The following is a 6,820-nucleotide window of genomic DNA, read 5'->3' on the forward strand; positions in this document are numbered from 1 at the left end:
AACCGGTGCCTCACCTGAAACACGTTCCTCTCTCACTCATAAAAATGCACGTGAGCGAATGTAGGGCTCATCATCGAGCTCTGTGTGTGTGTGATGACTTGCCTCACCTCGGGGTGCACGGTTGTCTCTCTCCACCCATCAGGATGTCAAAGAGACTGCTTTGAAGAGGCTGGCCAGGAAGTCTGCCTTTGAGAGGGTGGATTTACTGAGGCCAGGGGTTGAGGCTTCACGGCTGATACCAGTAAAGACCCTGCAGGGCAAAAAGTCCCCACAATGCATGAAAACACTCACAAACACACAAACACACACACGCACGCACCCAAAGACACCGCAGAGGAAAGCTGTCCCACTTCACGAATCAAGTCCCCACAATGCATACACCCCCCACCTACCCACCCTCTCACACACACACAAAGTCAGTAGCCTACCGTACATCAAAGCTGTTTCTGATTTTATCTCGCATTATATTTCATCATTGATTTTTTTTAAGGAACATAAGATTTGGCCGGCGACAGAGAAGAGAAGAGAAGAGAAGAGGAAGCTCCAGGCTGTCTCCGCGTTGCCGTAGTGTAATATTTGGCTCCGGGTTGCAGTAGTGTAATATTATTTGTAGGAGACTAAGCTCTCTCTCTTTGCCGCCCGCCGCAGTCAGTCCCTCCACTGACTGCTGTCGCGTCTCATTAAATCGTGTATTGACTCGCTTCTCTCCGCGCATGTTGCACAGAGGCGAGGACTAATATTTTAACACAGATTGCCAAGATAAAGGGGGTCCTTCGATTGAAAATGAAATAAAAACCACACACACAAACACACACACACACACACACACACACACACACACACACACACACACACACACACACACACACACACACACACACACACACACACACACACACACACACACACACACACACACACACGCACACACACACACACACACGCACCTGCAACAGCAAGCAACCAGGCACCCCCAGCAACACTCCCCGAAGTTGGCAGAGCAAAAGTGGAGTCAGCACCTGAAGCAGAATGAGGATAGAATGAGAGTTTGGAGGAGAGACACCCAAAAACTGGAGCATACAGCATGCCTGGTATAGCATAGAGACGACGGCGGATCCGATGTTAACCCACACCAGTACATACATACGTATTTATGTACATACATATACAGTATATAACCAGCCTATGGATGGTAGGCCTATATGAAATACACATTTTCTCTATACACAAGAATATACATACACGCACATTTTATGTAAACTCGAGAAGTAGGTTATCACAGGGCCAACATGCATATCATCAGTCCCATTTGTGTAACTACCTTGTAGCCTATATTTCACTTTGCCTACATAGTCCATATATTGTCACAGCCTTACATTTCAAAACAATGTGTGTATAAAACAAGACAGTCTGCTGATAAGTAAAAAATGCCAGTGGGATTGTGATGGCTGTGAGACTGATAAAGTAGCCGCACTGTCACGGATGATAAGAATGAGAACTCCATCTACTCCCCACTTCATCTTTCGGTTGAAATATTCTGCCTGTTGGATAGGAAGGAGATGGATGGAAGAAAAAAATAACTGGATCTCCAACCATCTCCACGAGCGAAAAGTTTGCAGAAAAAACAAGTCAACTTAGCCAATGTCTTTTTTTTTCTCTCGCAACTGCAGAGGAAATTCATTTTTCATGATCAAACAACGCCCTCTATAGGTAGCCCAGGAGAAATGTACGGGATATTTCAGTGCAAATATCAGGCCCATAATATAAGTACCCTTAATAAAATCTGCCTTTACCAGAGCAAATCCTGTCTGGATTTCTATAATGAAGTGCTACCCTATATTATTATTGACCACTTGCCTTTCCACCCTATGGCATAGAAAAGAGTCCCTAAAAAGACATTTGTAATGAGGCCGGAACTCAGGGGACCGTTATTGAAAAAAAGATTACCAGCTGTGCAAGTTATGCCAATGTTTGTGAACTCAAAATCGGAACGCACAGGCAAGCTTCTCATGTTGAGGTTGTAATAACTGAAATACAAGAGTACATAATGCAAAAGCTCATAACCCCCCCTTCACACACACACACACACACACTCTCACACACACACACACACACACACACACACACACACCCTTATTTCCATTACTCTCATCTACTGTGCAAATTACACAACAAACAACTGTGACTATGAGGAAGTGCGGCAGCGTGGAGCTCCCTCTGCCTCTTGCCTTAACGAGGCCGAGCCACAGCCACAGGTAATTGCCACGCCGCAGCAGACCGACCGACTGACACACTAATTGGGGAGTCTCAGTGATCCTCGGACTGTGACAACTTGGCAATAAAAATCCATTAGCTTTCAGTGGCACAGCTGCGAGCTAATGAGCAGACACCGACTCGGGCTAGCACTGGTACGTATAAGGGAGAGAGAGAGAGAGAGAGAGAGAGAGAGAGAGAGAGAGAGAGAGAGAGAGAGAGAGAGAGAGAGAGAGAGAGAGAGAGAGAGAGAGAGAGAAGCCATAAAGCAAGATTAGAAGAGGGAGATGAATCAAAACCTTGTTCCCTTTGGTTACAAAGTGCCACAATACCTGATGCTTTTGTCGCATAGACTTCACAGGTGCTAGTAAGGTACATAACCAATGCCTTGTGAGCACATTTTGTAATACTGGTCGTCTGTCTTGCCCAATCAAAGTGTACATGCATGTAGGTCGTGCTTTAAAACAGCCTCTATTGCACAGCAGTGGTTTAATATTAAAAAAGCACCTAGATGTTAGTTCAATAAGGCCCATGACTCACTAATATCACACCAGCGGAGCCCTGCTAAGCAATAGAGACAATGTGGTACTTTGAAAGCTATTGTGTACAGATCATTAAAAACTTTCTATGGATTCTCTCCCTCCTTCTCTCTCTCATCCTCCTCTCTCTTAGCAGGTGCAATAATGAGGGAGCCCCCTTTCTCCTCCACCTCCGCCTCTTTCTTCTCTCTGCTCCCTCCATCCATCCGCCCCCAGGCTCCCTGGAGCTTCCAGTGTGCACACTAAGTAGGTCCACCCCAGCACTGGTTGTGTAACAGGGTCCTCCCTGACGTCACACAACACTCTCCCTGCTGCCTCAGCCTCCAGGAAAAGCCCGGCAGCAGCACTGCACCAGCGCGGAGGGGTGTGTGTAGGGGGACGACGGGGGACGACAGGGCAGGGGCGGAGGGGGCGGAGGGGGCGGACTGGGGGAGGGAGGGTGTGTGGACAAACAGAGCGAGGAAGATGGGACAGAGGTGGATGCAGAGACAGGGAGAGAGAGAGAGAGAGAGAGAGAGAGAGAGAGAGAGAGAGAGAGAGAGAGAGAGAGAGAGAGAGAGAATGGGGGAAGACAGGGCGTGGGTGGACTGGGGGAGGGGAGGATGTGTGTTTGTGGACAAACAGAGCAGGACGAAGGTAGATGCAGAGAGAAAGAGTGACAGAGAGGGTGATGATGGAGAGAGAGAGAGAGAGAGAGAGAGAAAGAGAGAGAGAGAGAGAGAGAGAGAGAGAGAGAGAGAGAGAGAGAGAGAGGGAATGATGCAGCGGAAAAAGTGAGGGAAAGGCAGAAAGAGGGAATGAGCGGGAGATCAAGAAAGATAGATGGACCAGTCAGAGAAATGGAGAAGGGGGGAAGAAAGGAGCAAAGGTAAACAGAAATAGATAAAAGGAAAGGTAACGAAAAATGGGGAGTAAAGCAGGAAGAAAAAGGAGAGTGTTTTTAAAAGCAAGGTGAGAGGAGGAGAAAGGGAGGGGATGATGGATGATGGTGGATGTCCAGGCAGTCAGGCAGGCAGGCTTTCCCGCTCCCTCCTCCCCCTCGTCTAACTCATGTCTGTGGGCAAACATGGGGATTCCCCCCTCACTCACTCTCTCTCTACGTGGGAAGGTAGCAACAGAGGCAGGCCTTCCCCAAACACACGCACGCGCACACACACACACACACACATTCAGTTTCCACCACGCCCCACTGCGCCCTGGCAGAACTAATGAGATTCAGCCATTGCAGATCTTTATGTAACGGGTCAGGGGCGCTCTACTCCACGCTGCTCAGAGAGATGAACATCTGACTCTCCGACGAGAGGCAGAATAGGCGCGCGCACACACGTACACACACACACACACACGCACATACAAACACAGAACAACACCACACTCACGCATGCACAAACACAGAAAGTTCTTGCAAACCACATTTTGTGTGTTTACACAGTGTTACACAACACCTTCATCATGCACATCTTCTAGATGGGAGTAGTATATGAAGCAATAGCAGCAAAAGAAATAGGGTAATCATATTCACGCACAACACCATAGAGATTTAATTGTCTGCACACAAGATTTTAATAAGTGCACGGCGACAGCATTGCTCTTTGTATTATTGACAAGCTTTTCATATATTCGATAGGGTTTATAAACTCCAGGAAAGCTTTGCTACATTTCCCCAGAGGCTTTATAATTCAAAACATAATTATGATTATTAGCATATGTCTAAATGCAAATACGTGCAATAATCGCTGGCTCGATGGGAGTCCCGATTGGTTCGCCGTCGTTAAACAGATCCTGTTCACTGATCCACTCTAAAGCTGATTATGGTCTGAATTTTAACAGTGTATATTGTCTGCAGCGCAGCACTTGTAATATCACTTCAGCAATAATATCAAGCAAATGATCATCCTCTACCTTCATTGCTCAGGTATATAACCCTATACTGCACACATTATTATCCCATCATGGAAAAAAATCTTACTGTGTTTTTTGTCACATAAAATGAACTTCTTAAGACATTTTTGCAATTTTTTTCAAAAAAAAGTTTTTTGGGGGGGTACTTTTAGGTTTGTTGCCATATGGCAACATTGTGCAGTTACGGAAAGGATCCAGTGTACATTTTCCCTCCAAGACCAAACAAGGGTCATACAACATTATGGATTATTTTATAGAAATATAATTGTTTTTATCTCAGAAAAACATTGAAAGTTTACCCACAAGTTCAAGGGAGTTATTTAACACATTTTTGCCACTGAGAGAACAAGTGAATACTGTTTATTATATCCCCGAAAAACAGTATTTCAGTGGTATTACTTTGACCAACCACCAATTAATATATTAGGTATTAACACAATATCTGTGCATAGATTTGCACAAAAATGTGTATGGTAACTGTCTATAATATGTACATGAACTGATTTAATTTTGGAAGCCAACACTTTCAAGATGGCCGACATTCAAGATGGCCGATTTGCGGGCCAGGCATCTTTCAACATAACCAACAGTTTATTTGTCATAACTTTTGAATGGATGCTTGGATTTACACTAAACCTTGTGTGATAACACTCTATAATGAGTAAATAAGTCATGTAAAATTGTGAGGCCAGTGCTTTCAAGATAGCTGAATTTCAAGATGGCTGACTTTGAAGTTGGCAATCTTTCGAGACGGCCTACCTTTTGTTTACGCCACAACTTTTCAATGGGTGCTTGGATTTGCAGTAAATCTTGTGTGTTAATAATATAATTGGTTTATGAGATGCTTGAAATGTCGAGATTATGCTTTTGAAATGGCTGACTTTCAAAATGGTTGACTTTGTACAATAATTTTTGATCGGGTTGACAGATTTGCACAAACGTTGTGTGCTAATTAGCCTAATTATAACATACACATGAAGTCAAAACATTTTGGAGGCTTCAAATGGTCAAGATGACAGTAGCTTTATGCTCTAATCTGGGGTTTGGGGATTTTTGTGGTATACCTCTGGCAGTCTGGGGAGGCTGCATAGGCCTTGTTCGCTTTTCTGCATGTACTCAGAGTGAAAGCTCATAAAACAGTTCTGTACACCTATTATAACATTTTGTATGTTCTTTACAGACTGCCATTTACACTAATTATAAATATTATCAGTTATCAATCATTCGATCAATAAATAAATCAATTAATCAATCAATTATAATTGGGTATTTGTATCAATACACTTTCCCTATTGACCGTCTTGTTCCATTACCGCACAATGTTGCCGTATGGCAACATACCTATTTTTCAACATAAAATGGAAATAATTTTAGTTGAAAACAAAACAAATGGTGAAAACAGATCATGACTAACTATAGATCATCCCAATATTTTTTTTAATTTTGTAAATATTGCAAAAAGTGTGAAAAATCTTGGCCAATGCCAGAGCAATCTGTCAAGGACACACGCTCATGTACAGTGAGGGAAAGAGCGAGCCTGGGGCAGTGTGTGGTGTCATGTGATGTCAACAAACCACATAATTGGATAAAACAAGGCCACAGTTTCAATATGAAAACCAATCAGTTTCTATTATTTATATGTAAATACCAGGAAATGCCAAAAGAATGGTATGTTGCCATATGGCAACACCGTGCAGTATAGGGTATATAATGTCCCTGCTTCAATTTTCAAATATTCATTAATTTGTTTATATTGCATATATCTATGTGTTGTGCTGAGACCGGTTGGGTAAATCAAGGTAAGGCTGCTCAGTGGATAGGGGAAAATCCAGGCCTAGACTTCCTTCAGAAGGTATTGGTGTTGGTTCGTAATGCTATATCGCCACCTTGTGGTATACTTTGTTAGTACACAGCCACGATACAGCATATCCAATATTTCGTTGTTTGATTCAACTCAAGATCACTAATATCAATTAATGAACATTTGGGATTTTGAACCAAATGCAAACCTCACTAACTGCAAATGCAAGAAAGGTTCACTAAAGCAGTATGTAAATAATACAGTGCATCATGGGGGAAAGTATCTCCCTCATCATGAAGATGCAAGGTGTTGTCATCTGCTACTG

This window comes from Engraulis encrasicolus, chromosome 23 (genome assembly GCF_034702125.1).
Source record: "Engraulis encrasicolus isolate BLACKSEA-1 chromosome 23, IST_EnEncr_1.0, whole genome shotgun sequence".
Classification (NCBI taxonomy): Eukaryota; Metazoa; Chordata; class Actinopteri; order Clupeiformes; family Engraulidae; genus Engraulis; species Engraulis encrasicolus.